Below are 14,697 nucleotides of genomic sequence, written 5' to 3'. Positions count from 1 at the left end.
CCACAAAGGATGGCAAGATTCAAGCACTTGATCTCTTCGTGATGCTCTACTTGAACTTGCACACGGCAATCATGATGACGATCACCACTTGATGTCATCCTTTCCATGAGTTGTATGATATATTCCTCTTGACGCAAGCCCATGGACATGTACCTAACCCCACATAGAACTCTCACATAGACCATGGGTTAGTACACAAAGTGCAATGGACAATGCTCACCATACCATGGGATCACTTGATCCCTCTCGGTACATCTTCTACGCTTTGTGAGTTGATCAACTTGATTCACTCTTGACTTAGTCTTGATCAACCTTGAATTTTTCCAACTCTCTTCATTTGGATGATGTCTTGAAGGTAAACATGAATGATCACACGATCTTCTTCTTCAAGACATGCTTGCAATAAACTCAACACTCACATGACCAATCTTTGGATAATTCCTTAATAGCACCTTGGTCAACTCATAAACTCCTTGAAACCAACACATGGACTTCAAGAAAAGCCTATGGACAAAACCTTCAAATATAACTCAAGGAAACCATTAGTCCATAGAGATTGTCATCAATTACCAAAAACAAACATAGGGGCATCGCATGTTCTTTCACCGGCGCTCTCCATGACAAGGAGGGAGTAGTTCACCCTCGGGGCCGAGGATATGTACCAGTAGCTATGTGTTTGATCTCTCTCTCTCTCTCTCGTGTTCTTGATTTGGCACGATCTTGATGTATCGCGAGCTTTGCTATTATAGTTGGATCTTATGATGTTTCTCCCCCTCTACTCTCTTGTAATGGATAGAGTTTTCCCTTTGAAGTTATCTTATCAGATTGAGTCTTTTAGGATTTGAGAACACTTGATGTATGTCTTGCATGTGCTTATCTGTGGTGCAATGGGATATTCACGTGATCTACTTGATGTATGTTTTGGTGATCAACTTGTGGGTTCAGTGACCTTGTGAACTTATGCATAGGGGTTGGCACACGTTTTCGTCTTGAATCTCCGGTAGAAACTTTGGGGCACTCTTTGAAGTTCTTTGTGTTGGTTGAATAGATGAATCTGAGATTGTGTGATGCATATCGTATAATCATGCCCACGGATACTTGAGGTGACATTGGAGTATCTAGGTGACATTAGGGTTTTGGTTGATTTGTGTCTTAAGGTGTTATTCTAGTACGAACTCTATGATAGATCGAACGGAAAGAATAGCTTCATGTTATTTTAGTACGAACTCTTGAATAGATCGATCAGAAAGAATAACTTTGAGGTGGTTTCATACCCTACCATAATCTCTTCGTTTGTTCTCCGCTATTAGTGACTTTGGAGTGACTCTTTGTTGCATGTTGAGGGATAGTTACATGATCTAGTTATGTTATTATTGTTGGAGAACTTGCACTAGTGAAAGTATGAACCTTAGGCCTTGTTTCCTAGCATTGCAATACCGTTTACGCTCACTTTTACCACTTGTTACCTTGTTGTTTTTATATTTTTTTCAGATTACAAATACTCATATCTACCATCCATATTGCACTTGTATCACCATCTCTTCTCTGAACTAGTGCACCTATACAATTTACCATTGTATTGGGTGTGTTGGGGACACAAGAGACTCTTTGTTATTTGGTTGCAGGGTTGCTTGAGAGAGACCATCTTCATCCTACGCCTCCCACGGATTGATAAACCTTAGGTCATCCACTTGAGGGAAATTTGCTACTGTCCTACAAACCTCTGCAATTGGAGGCCCAACAACGTCTACAAGAAGAAGGTTGTGTAGTAGACATCAAGGTATCAATCCAATATGAGGTACACACAAGTCTCCAATCTATGCACCTGCACAAACAATCAAACACTTGCACCCAGCGTGATTAAAGGGTTGTCAATTGATGACCCACAAGTATAGGGGATCTATCGTAGTCCTTTCGATAAGTAAGAGTGTCGAACCCAACGAGGAGCAGAAGGAAATGATAAGCGGTTTTCAGCAAGGTATTCTCTGCAAGTACTGAAATAAGTGGTAACAGATAGTTTTGTGATAGGATAAATTGTAACGACAAACAAGTAACAAAAGTAAATAAAGTGCAGCAAGGTGGCCCAATCCTTTTTGTAGCAAAGGACAAGCCTGGACAAACTCTTATGAAAGGAAAAGCGCTCTCGAGGACACATGGGAATATCGTCAAGCTAGTTTTCATCAAGCTCATATGATTCGCGTTCGGTACCTTGATAATTTGATATGTGGGTAGACCGATGCTTGGGTGATGTTCTTACTTGAACAAGCATCCCACTTATGATTAACCTCTATTGCAAGCATTCGCAACTACAACAAAAGTATTAAGGTAAACCTAACCATAGCATGAAACATATGGATCCAAATCAGCCCCTTACGAAGCAACGCATAAACTAGGGTTTAAGCTTCTATCACTCTAGCAACCCATCATCTACTTATTACTTCCCAATGCCCTCCTCTAGGCCCAAATAATGGTGAAGTGTTATGTAGTCGACGTTCACATAACACCACTAGAGGTTAGACAACATACATCTTATCAAAATATCGAACGAATACCAAATTCACATGACTACTAATTGCAAGACTTCTCCCTTGTCCTCAGGAACAAACGTAACTACTCACAAAGCATATTCATGTTCATAATCAGAGGGGTAATAATGTGCATAAAGGATCTGAACATATGATCTTCCACCAAATAAACCAACTAGCATCAACTACAAGGAGTAATCAACACTACTAGCAACCTACTAGCACCAATCCCGGACTTGGAGACAAGAATTGGATACAAGAGATGAACTAGGGTTTGGAGATGAGATGGTGTTGGTGAAGATGTTGATGGAGATTGCCCTCTCCCGATGAGAGGAGCGTTGGTGATGACGATGGTGGTGATTTCCCCCTCCCGGAGGGAAGTGTCCCCGGCAGAACAGCTCTGCCGAAGCCCTAGATTGGTTCCGCCAAGGTTCCGCCTCGTGGCGGCGGAGTCTCGTCCCGAAAGGTTGCCTTCTATTTTTTTTCTCATCGAAAGACTTCATATAGGAGAAGATGGGCGTCGGAGAGCCACCAGGGGGGCCACGAGGTAGGGGGCGCACCCAGGGGGCGCCCCCCACCCTCGTGAGCAGGGTGTGGGCCCCCTGGCCTTCATCTTTGGCGACGATTTTTCTTTATTTATTTTAAGACATTCTGTGGAGTTTCAGGACTTTTGGAGTTGCGCAGAATAGGCCTCCAATATTTGCTCCTTTTCCAGCCCAAAATTCCAGCTGCCGTCATTCTCCCTCTTCATGTAAACCTTGTAAAATAAGAGAGAATAGCCTTAAGTATTGTGACATAACGTGGAATGACATCCCATAATGCAATAAATATTGATATAAAAGCATGATGCAAAATGGACGTATCAACTCCCCCAAGCTTAGACCTAGCTTTTCCTCAAGCGAAAAGCCGATAACAATAAATATGTCCTCATGTTTAGAGGTAGAGGCTTCGATAAAAATAAAATACGGACATGCAGGCATCATGATTATTTCCATAACAGCAACATAAATAGATTTTGTCATATGATTACTCATGTTCAAGTGATGATCTTTTCACAAAGCCAAAGCATGAATCAGAAACCTTATTGAGCACCAACAAATTATACCTTTGGTCATTGAAGCAATTGCAATTTATCATAACATCAGAAAGAGTCTATGTCAGAGCTTAAAAGCAAGTCCACATAGTCAACTATCACTTAGTCCTTCATAATTGCTAACACTCACGCAATACTTGTGGTTACGGAGTATTAGTCGGACACAGAGAAAGATAGGGGCTTATAGTTTTGCCCCACAACCTTTTACCTCAAGGGTAATGTCAACAATAATAATTCATGCTCCCCTGCATCCAATTAGATATATATATCATGTACTTTCCAACATGTTGAGCTTGCCAAAGGATAAAATGAAAAAAAGAAAGGTGAAGATCACCGTGACTCTTGCATAAGGTAGAGAACAATAATAAAAGATGGGCCCTTCGCAGAGGGAAGCAGAGGTTGTCATGCGCGTCTAGGGTTGATGCACAAAATCTTAATGCAAAAGAACGTCACTTTATATTGCCCCTTGTATGTGGACCTTTATTATGCAGTCCGTCGCTTTTATTGCGTCCACAACAAGTTCGTACAAAGCTTATTTCTCTGTACTAATAAGTCATGCATATTTAGAGAGCAATTTTTATTGCTTGCACCGATGACAACTTACTTGAAGGATTTTATGCAATCCATAGGTAGGTATGGTGGACTCTCATGGCAAAACTAGTTTAAGGGTATTTGGAAGCACAAGTAGTATTTCTACTTGGTGCTAAGAATTTGGCTAGCATGAGGGGGAAAGGCAAGCTCAACACGGTAGAGGATCCATGACAACATCTCGGATGTAAGAAAACATAACTCATTATGTTGCCTTCCTTGTCCAACCTCAACTCTTTAGCATGTCATATTTTAATGAGTGCTCCCAATCATAAAAGATGTCAATGATAATATATCTATATGTGAAACCTCTCTTTCCTTATTACTTCCTATTAATTGCAAGGATGACCAATGCTATATTTTCCAACTCCCAACAACTTCTAATAATCATACTCTTTCTATGTGGAGTCATTACTTTCACTAAGATCAATATGAACTCTTTGATTCTTTTTATTCTTTTTCTTCTAATCACCCAAGATCATGGCAAAATAATCAAGCCCTTGACTCAACACTAATCTTTATTATATAGCTCACGGACTCGATTACAAAGAAGGATCATAAAGCAAAACTCAAAACTAGATCATGCCATGATTTTATTCTACTAAATCAAGATACTAATAATAGGATCGAACTAAGGAAAAAGGGTAAAGATAGGAGTTGTGATGGTGATACGACACCAGGGCACCTCCTCCAAGCTTGGCAGCTGCCAAGGGGAGTGCCCATACCCATGTGATTATGTCTCCTTCTTTGTTGTTGGCGGTGGAGGTGTTGTTGATGATGCAAGCTTGTCGTCCACCTTCCATGGCATAGGATCACCATTATAGAAGGATGATCGATTCTCCGGAATCCTCAAATCTGGAGCCAAACTCATCCTTTTGAATCTATATTCATAGTCACAGTTTTGGTTTTGCAGATCATAGATTTGGGCTTGGAGGTGCTCGATCTTCTCATGTAGCTTGAAGATGGCTTCCTCGGTCTTCTTGGCATCCGGCTCGTAGTTGTTGGTGAACTCCACGAGCATCTTGTGGGTAGCGTTGATTCCACGCTCCACCATCCCCTAGCACTTGAAAACTTGTTGCTCCATTGCTTCGAGCCTCGACTCCACGCTTCCGGTTCCCTTTGGTCCCTCAACATCGCGGATGTGCAGCAACCCATCACGCATCTCAATGGTTTGAGGGTGTCGCAGCACCTTCGTGAGGTAAGGGTTGATCACCTTCTTGAAGAACTTGTCCTTGGAAGCACTTGGGGTCGTCATGATGATCTAGACCTGTCAAAAAACAGCTCGAAACAAGAATAGGGGAGATTTGCATGATACGAGAGTCAAAACCTTCGGGAGTATATATAATGAATTTTTACCGACCAAAATATGTATCGTGCAAGGAAACGTAGTCCGGAGGGCACACGAGGTGCTCATGAGGTAGGGGGGCGTGCCCAGGGGGGTAGGGCGCGCCCTCCACCCTCGTGGAGGCCTCGTGTCCTCCCAGGACTGCTACTTATTTTTCTATTTTTCTAAATATTCCAAAACGGAGAAATATTGCCTTAAAATTTGTTTTGGAGTCGGTTTACTTACTGTACCACATACCTATTCCTTTTTGGAGTCTGGAACGTTCTGGAAAGTGTCCTTTATGTATTCCTCCGGGGTTATGGTTTCAATAATATTAGTCTCAACATTTATAGGATTACCTGAGATATAGTGTTTGATCCTTTGACCGTTTACCACCTTCGGATTTGTGCCTTCAAAGTTGTTGATTTTTATGGCACCGGAACGATAGACCTCCTCGATAACGTAAGGACCATCCCATTTGGAGAGAAGTTTTCCTGCAAAAAATCTTAAACGAGAGTTGTATAGCAATACATAATCACCTACATTAAACTCACGCTTTTGTATCCTTTTGTCATGCCATCTTTTAACCTTTTCTTTAAACAACTTGGCATTTTCATAAGCTTGGGTTCTCCATTCATCAAGTGAGCTAATATCAAATAACCTCTTCTCACTGGCAAGTTTGAAATCATAGTTGAGCTCTTTAATAGCCCAATATGCCTTATGTTCTAGTTCGAGAGGTAAGTGACATGCTTTTCCATAAACCATTTTATACGGAGACATACCCATAGGATTTTTGTATGTAGTTCTATAGGCCCATAATGCGTCATTCAGTTTCTTGGACCAATTCTTTCTAGACCTATTGACAGTCTTTTGCAAGATTAATTTGAGCTCTCTATTGCTCAATTCTACCTGACCACTAGACTGCGGGTGATATGGTGATGCAATTCTATGATTAATGTCATATTTAGCAAGCATCTTACGGAAAGCACCATGAGTAAAGTGTGAACCACCATCAGTCATTAAATATCTAGGGACTCCAAACCTCGGAAAAATAACTTCCTTAAGCATTTTGGTAGAAGTGTTATGATCAGCACTACTAGTTGGAACAGCTTCTACCCACTTAGTAACATAATCAACATCAACTAAAATATGAGTATATCCATTAGAGGTAGGAAAAGGTCCCATATAATCAAAGCCCCAAACATCAAATGGTTCAATAACAAGTGAATAATTCATAGGCATTTCTTGACGTCTACTAATATTACCAATTCTTTGACATTCATCGCACGACAAAACAAACTTACGGGCATCCTTTAAGAGAGTAGGCCAATAAAAACCGGATTGCAATACCTTATGTGCAGTTCTATCTCCAGCGTGGTGTCCTCCATAAGCTTCGGAGTGACACTTGCGTAGGATCTATTCTTGTTCATGCTCAGGTACACAACGTCTAATAACACCATCTACTCCTTCTTTATAAAGATGTGGGTCATCCCAAAAGTAATGTCGCAAGTCATAGAAAAACTTTTTCTTTTGTTAGTATGTGAAGCTAGGTGGTATAAACTTAGCAATAATATAATTAGCATAATCAGCATACCATGGAGTGCTACAGGAAGTGCTTATGACATTTAATTGTTCATCAGGAAAGCTATCATCAATAGGTAGTGGGTCATCAAGAACATTCTCTAACCTAGATAAGTTGTCTGCAACGGGGTTCTCAACTCCTTTTCTATCAATAATATGTAAATCAAATTCTTGCAGCAGGAGAACCCATCTAATAAGTCTAGGTTTTGCATCTTTCTTTTCCATAAGATATTTAATAGCAGCATGATCTGTGTGAATAGTTACTTTAGAATCAACAATATAGGGTCTGAATTTATCACAAGCAAATACAACTGCTAAAAGTTTTCTTTGAGCATTATCTAGAGTCTTACTAGCATAATGGATAACATTTAATTTCTTATCAACTCTTTGCCCTAGAACATCATCTATAGCATAATCACTAGCATCACACATAATTTCAAAGGGTAAATTCCAATCAGGTGGCTGAACAACAGGTGCAGAGACTAATGCTTTCTTAAGTATTTCAAATGCTTCTACGCAATCATCATCAAAGACAAATGGTACATCTTTTTGTAATAAATTAGTCAGAGGCCGAGAGATTTTTGAGAAGTCCTTAATGAATCTCCTATAAAATCCGGCGTGACCAAGGAAACTTCTTATACCTTTGATGTCCTTGGGACATGGCATCTTTTCAATAGCATCAACCTTGGCTTTATCAACTTCAATACCTCTTTCAGAAACTTTGTGCCCCAAGACAATACCTTCATTAACCATAAAGTGGTACTTTTCCCAATTCAAGACAAGATTAGTTCCTTCACATCTCTGCAAAACTCGAGCAAGATTGCTCAAGCAATCATCAAAAGAGGAACCATAGACGGAAAAGTCGTCCATGAAAACCTCACAAATTTTCTCGCAGAAGTCAGAGAATATAGCCATCATGCATCTTTGAAAGGTAGCAGGTGCATTACATAAACCGAAAGGCATACGTCTATAAGCAAAAGTACCAAAAGGGCATGTAAAAGTAGTCTTTGATTGATCTTTAGCCGACACAGGTATTTGAGAAAAACCGGAATAACCATCTAGAAAGCAATAATGTGTATGTTTGCATAATCTTTCTAGCATTTGATCAATAAAAGGTAAGGGGTAACGATCTTTCTTAGTAGCCTTATTTAATTTACGGAAATCAATTACCATCCTATAACCTGTGATAATTCTTTGCGGAATCAATTCATCTTTGTCATTGGGGACAACAGTAATACCTCCCTTCTTAGAGACACAATGCACAGGACTTAGCCACTGACTATCAGCAACGGGGTAAATTATACCTGCCTCCAGAAGCTTGAATATTTCCTTTCTTACCACTTCTTTCATTTTAGTATTCAAACGTCGTTGAGGATCAAAAACTGGTTTGGCATCAGCTTCTAAATTTATTTTATGTTGACATAGAGTGGGAATGATGCCCTTAAGATCATCCAGAGTATATCCAATAGCGGCACGGTGCTTCTTCAGAGTTTTCAATAATCTTTCTTCTTCATGCTCTGAAAGGTTAGCGCTAATAATGACAGGATATATTTTCTTTTCATCAAGATAAGCATATTTAAGATTATCAGGCAACGGTTTAAGCTCAAACACGGGATCACCCTTGGGTGGAGGAGGATCCCCTAGGATTTCAACAGGCAAATTGTGTTGCAGAATAGGTTCCTGTTTAAAGAATACTTCATCTATTTCCCTTCTTTCATTCATGAACATATCATTTTCATGGTCTAGCAAATAGTGTTCTAAAGGATCACTAGGAGGTACGGCAATAGAAGCAAGACCAATAATTTCGTCCTTACTAGGCAATTCTTCCTCACGATGCAGTTTACTAAATTTAGAGAAATTAAACTCATGAACCATATCATCCAAGCCAACAGTAACAACATTCTTTTTGCAGTCTATCTTAGCATTAACAGTATTCAAGAAGGGTCTACCAAATATAATGGGACAAAAGCTATCTTGTGGAGAACCAAGAACAAGAAAATCAGTGGGATATTTGGTTTTTCCACACAAGACTTCAACATCTCTAACAATTCCCATTGCAAATATAGTATCTCTATTGGCAAGTTTAATTGTAACATCAATATCTTCTAACTCAGCAGGTGCAATATCATGCATAATTTCTTTGTATAAGTCAATGGGTATAACACTAGCACTAGCACCCATATCACACAAGCCATGATAACAATGATCTCCTATTTTAACAGAAATAACAGGCATGCCTACCACAGGTCTATGTTTATCTCTATCACAAGGTTTAGCAATTCTGGCAGTTTCACCACAGAATTGAATAACATGCCCATCAATATTATCAGACAAGAGATCTTTAACAATAGCAATATTAGGTTCTACTTTGACTTGCTCAGGAGGTGTATAAGTTCTAGTATTGCTTTTACGAACAACAGTTGAAGCTTTAGCATGATCCTTCATTCTAACATGGAAAGGTGGTTTCTCAACATAAGAAGTGGGAACAATAGGATCATTATAAGCGACAATCTTTTCTTCAACTTTAATAGGTGCAGCTACTTTTACTTCTATGGGAGGATGATATTTAAACCACTTCTCCTTGGGGAGATCAACATAAGTAGCAAAAGATTCACAGAAAGAAGCTACTGTCTCAGAGTCAAGTCCATATTTAGTGCTAAACTTACGGAAAATATCGATATCCATAAAAGATTTAACACAATCAAACTTAGGTGTCATACCTGACTCCTTACCTTCGTCGAGGTCCCAATCTTCAGAGTTGCGTTTAATTCTATCCAATAAATTCCATCTAAATTCAATAGTCTTCATCATAAAAGAGCTAGCACAAGAAGTATCAAGCATGGTGCGATTGTTATCAGAAAGCCGAGCATAAAAACTTTGCATAATCACTTCTCTTGCGAGCTCATGATTGGGGCATGAATATAACATTGATTTAAGCCTCCCCCAAGCTTGAGCGATGCTTTCTCCTTCGCGAGGCCAAAAATTATATATATAATTGCGATCACGATGAACAAGATGCATAGGGTAATACTCTTGATGAAATTCCAATTTCAATCTTTTATAGTTCCATGATCTCATATCATCACATAGCCTATACCATGTCAATGTGTCTCCCTTTAAAGATAAAGGGAAGGCCTTCTTCTTTACAACATCAGTAGGTATACCTGCAAGCTTAAATAGTCCACAAACATCATCCACATAGCGTAGATGTTCATCAGGATGCTTTGTTCCATCTCCTGTAAAAGTGTTAGCTAGAAGTTTTCCCGAAGGAATCTCAAAAGGAGTTTCATTTTCGATAGGTTCAGTAGGTTGAGTAGGTTGAGGAGCAACTCTTTGCTCTACTGGACGGGGTGAAGATACCCCGAACAAGCCCCTCAGACAATTACTTTCCACAGTAACAAGTGACAGAAAATTTCAGCACACTAAATAAATTTTTCCTTACCAAATTCCACCTACCAAAGGCGCTTCACTCCCCGGCAATGGTGCCAGAAAAGAGTCTTGATGACCCATAAGTATAGGGGATCTATCGTATTCCTTTCGATAAGTAAGAGTGTCGAACCCAACAAGGAGCAGAAGGAAATGATAAGCGGTTTTCAGCAAGGTATTCTCTGCAAGTACTAAAATAAGTGGTAACAGATAGTTTTGTGATAGGATAAATTGTAACGAGCAACAAGTAACAAAAGTAAATAAAGTGCAGCAAGGTGGCCCAATCCTTTTTGTAGCAAAGGATAAGCCTAGACAAACTCTTATGAAAGGAAAAGCGCTCCCGAGGACACATGGGAATATCGTCAAGCTAGTTTTCATCACGCTCATATGATTCGCGTTCGGTACCTTGATAATTTGATATGTGGGTGGACCGGTGCTTGGCTGATGTTCTTACTTGAACAAGCATCCCACTTATGATTAACCTCTATTGCAAGCATCCGCAACTACAACAAAAGTATTAAGGTAAACCTAACCATAGCATGAAACATATGGATCCAAATCAGCCCCTTATGAAGCAACGCATAAACTAGGGTTTAAGCTTCTGTCACTCTAGCAACCCATCATCTACTTATTACTTCCCAATGCCCTCCTCTAGGCCCAAAGAATGGTGAAGTGTTATGTAGTCGACGTTCACATAACACTACTAGAGGTTAGACAACATACATCTTATCAAAATATCGAACGAATACCAAATTCACATGACTACTAATAGCAAGACTTCTCCCTTGTCCTTAGGAACAAACATAACTACTCACAAAGCATATTCATGTTCATAATCAGAGGGGTAATAATGTGCATAAAGGATCTGAACATATGATCTTCCACCAAATAAACCATGTAGCATCAACTACAAGGAGTAATCAACACTACTAGCAACCTACTAGCACCAATCCCGGACTTGGAGACAAGAATTGGATACAAGAGATGAACTAGGGTTTGGAGATGAGATGGTGCTGGTGAAGATGTTGATGGAGATTGCCCTCTCCCAATGAGAGGAGCGTTGGTGATGACGATGGTGGTGATTTCCCCCTCCCGGAGGGAAGTGTCCCTGGCATAACAGCTCTGCCGGAGCCCTAGATTGGTTCCGCCAAGGTTCCGCCTCGTGGCGGCAGAGTCTCGTCCCTAAAGGTTGCCTTCTATTTTTTCTCATCGAAAGACTTCATATAGGAGAAGATGGGCGTCAGAGAGCCACCAGGGGGCCCACGAGGTAGGGGGGACCGCCCAGGGGGGCGCCCCCACCCTCGTGAGCAGGGTGTGGGCCCCCTGGCCTTCATCTTTGGCGACGGTTTTTCTTTATTTATTTTAAGACATTCCGTGGAGTTTCAGGACTTTTGGAGTTGCGCAGAATAGGCCTCCAATATTTGCTCCTTTTCCAGCCCAGAATTCCAGCTGCCGGCATTCTCCCTCTTCATGTAAACCTTGTAAAATAAGAGAGAATAGCCTTAAGTATTGTGACATAACGTGGAATGACAGCCCATAATGCAATAAATATTGATATAAAAGCATGATGCAAAATGGACGTATCATCAATCCCTTCACGGTCACTTGCAAGGATGAGACCTGATAGAGATAGATATAAAACATTACTAAAACGTAAAACAAAATAAAGTAAATAAAACTCAGCGAGGTATTTTTGGGTTTTTTTGGTTTATAGATCTGAAAATATATGATGGAAAAGAGACCCGGGGGCCATAGGTTTCACTAGAGGCTTCTCTCTTGAAAGAAAGCATATAGTGGGTGAACAAATTACTGTCGAGTAATTGATAGAAAAGTGCAAAGTTGTGATGATATCCAAGGCAATGATTATGAATATAGGCACCACATCCGTGTCAAGTAGACCGAAACGATTCTGCATCTACTACTATTACTCCACACATCGACCGCTATCTAGCATGCATCTAGATTATTAAGTTCATAAGACAGAGTAACGCCTTAAGTTAGATGACATGATGTAGAGGGATGAACTCAAGCAATATGATGAAAATCCCATCTTTTACCCTTGATGGCAACTATACAATACGTGCCTCGCTACCCCTACTATGTCACTGGGTGAGGACACCGCAAGATTGAACCCAAAACTAAGCACCTCTCCCATTGCAAGAAGAACCAATCTAGTTGGTCAAACCAAACCGACAATTCAAAGAGAAATACAAAGATATCAAATCATGCATATAAGAATTCAGAGACGATTCAAATAATATTCATAGATAATCTGATCATAAATCCACAATTCATGGATCTCGACAAACACACCGCAAAAGAATATTACATCGGATAGATCTCCAAGAACATCAAGGAGAACATTGTATTGGAGATCAAAGAGAGAGAAGAAGCCATCTAGCTACTAGCTATGGACCCATAGGTCTGTGGTAAACTACTCACGCTTCATCGGAAGGGCAATAGAGTTGATGTAAAAGCCCTCCGTGAGAACCCCTCCGGCAGGATGCCGGAAAAGGCCCCAAGATGGGATCTCATAGGTATAGAAGGTTACGGCGATAGAGAAGTATTTTGGTGGACGCTTCTGGTTGTTTGGGAATATTTCTGAATTTACAGGCCAAGAATTAGGGTTAGAGGAGCTCCGAGGGACCCAGAAGCCCTCGGGGTGCGCCCCCTAGGGTGCGCCCCTAAGGCTTGTGGCCGCCTCGTGATTCCTTTGACTTCATCTCCAAGTCCTACGTGTGTCTTCTGGTCCAAGAAAAATCATCGTGAAAGTTTTATTCCGTTTGGACTCCGTTTGATATTCCTTTTCTGTAAAACTCAGAAACAAGGAAAAACTAAAATTGGCACTGGGCTCTAGGTTAATGGGTTAGTCCCAAAAATAATATAAAATAGCATATTAATGCATATAAACATCCCAAACAGATAATATAATAGCATGGAACAATAAAAAATTATAGATACGTTGGAGACGTATCATGGGTCAACGGTAATAATAACCCAACTAATAATAACAACCCCGGTTCGATGATGAAATAAGTTGGTTAATCTTTATGCGATCATAAGAGGATCACAGTGGTATCGTGGATACCGAGGTTGGTTGGTATTTATGGTGTCATGTGGTGATCCCAGGTAAAGATCAACCTCCTTGTGGTCTTGTGGTCACTATGGTATTGTTAATACCAAGCTTGATTTGATCCTGAGATGATCGTGTGATGCCCACAATGGTAAGTTAATTCATGTGGTGATTATGAGGTAACCCCGAGCAGAGTAAGTGAACCACGATAGTTTAAACATGCTGCATGCTAGTGTCATCATGTTCATATGTTCATGCCATGCTCATATTGTTCTAGTGGAATCATGTTCTTCATTGCTTTAACCTGTTAATGCCATGCTGTTGTATGGTTTGATTGCTTTGTTGATGTGAGCTTGTGAGTACAATCAAAATACTCACCTGACGTGTCATGCCAGTTTGCAGGTCATGCCGTGTTTGATTGATTGCCAAGGATCCCGAGTTTGCGAGCTAGGACATGCGTTCCAGCCAGAGTCCCTTTGGAGTGGAGTCCATCACTGTCATTGTTGTTCCGCTGCTAGAAGTTCTTCCACTCCTACGAGTTGTTCTACTGCTAGCATAGAGCAACCTATCAGGCATAGTGTCACCATGCCGATGTAATCTGTTGTGATATTGGAACCATTGTATCCATATCATTTGTAATAAGAGCTGATTTGTTCTATGCCAAGCAGTGCCGTATTCCAGAAGACTTGATCTCTGGGCTGGGATACGGGGTTTTCCGGTCTCTCCGAGCCGGGGTGCCATAGTTCTTAACTAAGGGAAATACTTTCTGTTGTTGTGCTACATCATCTTTCCTCTTCGGGGAATCCAACAACTCCTACGGGAGTAGCAGGACTCGACCCGCTTCTCCCGATGGACTGCCTAGAAAAGCCCCGGTTCTGGTTCTCTCGCCTACAAAGGGCCGCACCCCCAGGTTCCTGGCGCCCGAACCCAAGCTATTCTCCAGCAACTCCCTTGCCTTTCTGTGTCTTCGTCCGTCTCTAAACTGATTAGGATTCAGAGAGAGATTCTCCCTATCGTTAACCCTTCTCTTGTTTGTCTCCGTTTTGCCCGCCCCTTCTCTCTTCCTCGCACGCAGATTATTGCGTTG

This window comes from Triticum dicoccoides, chromosome 1B, assembly GCF_002162155.2.
Source record: "Triticum dicoccoides isolate Atlit2015 ecotype Zavitan chromosome 1B, WEW_v2.0, whole genome shotgun sequence".
NCBI lineage: Eukaryota > Viridiplantae > Streptophyta > Magnoliopsida > Poales > Poaceae > Triticum > Triticum dicoccoides.
The sequence above is the reverse complement of the archived record's forward strand: the minus strand, read 5'-3'. Positions refer to the sequence as shown.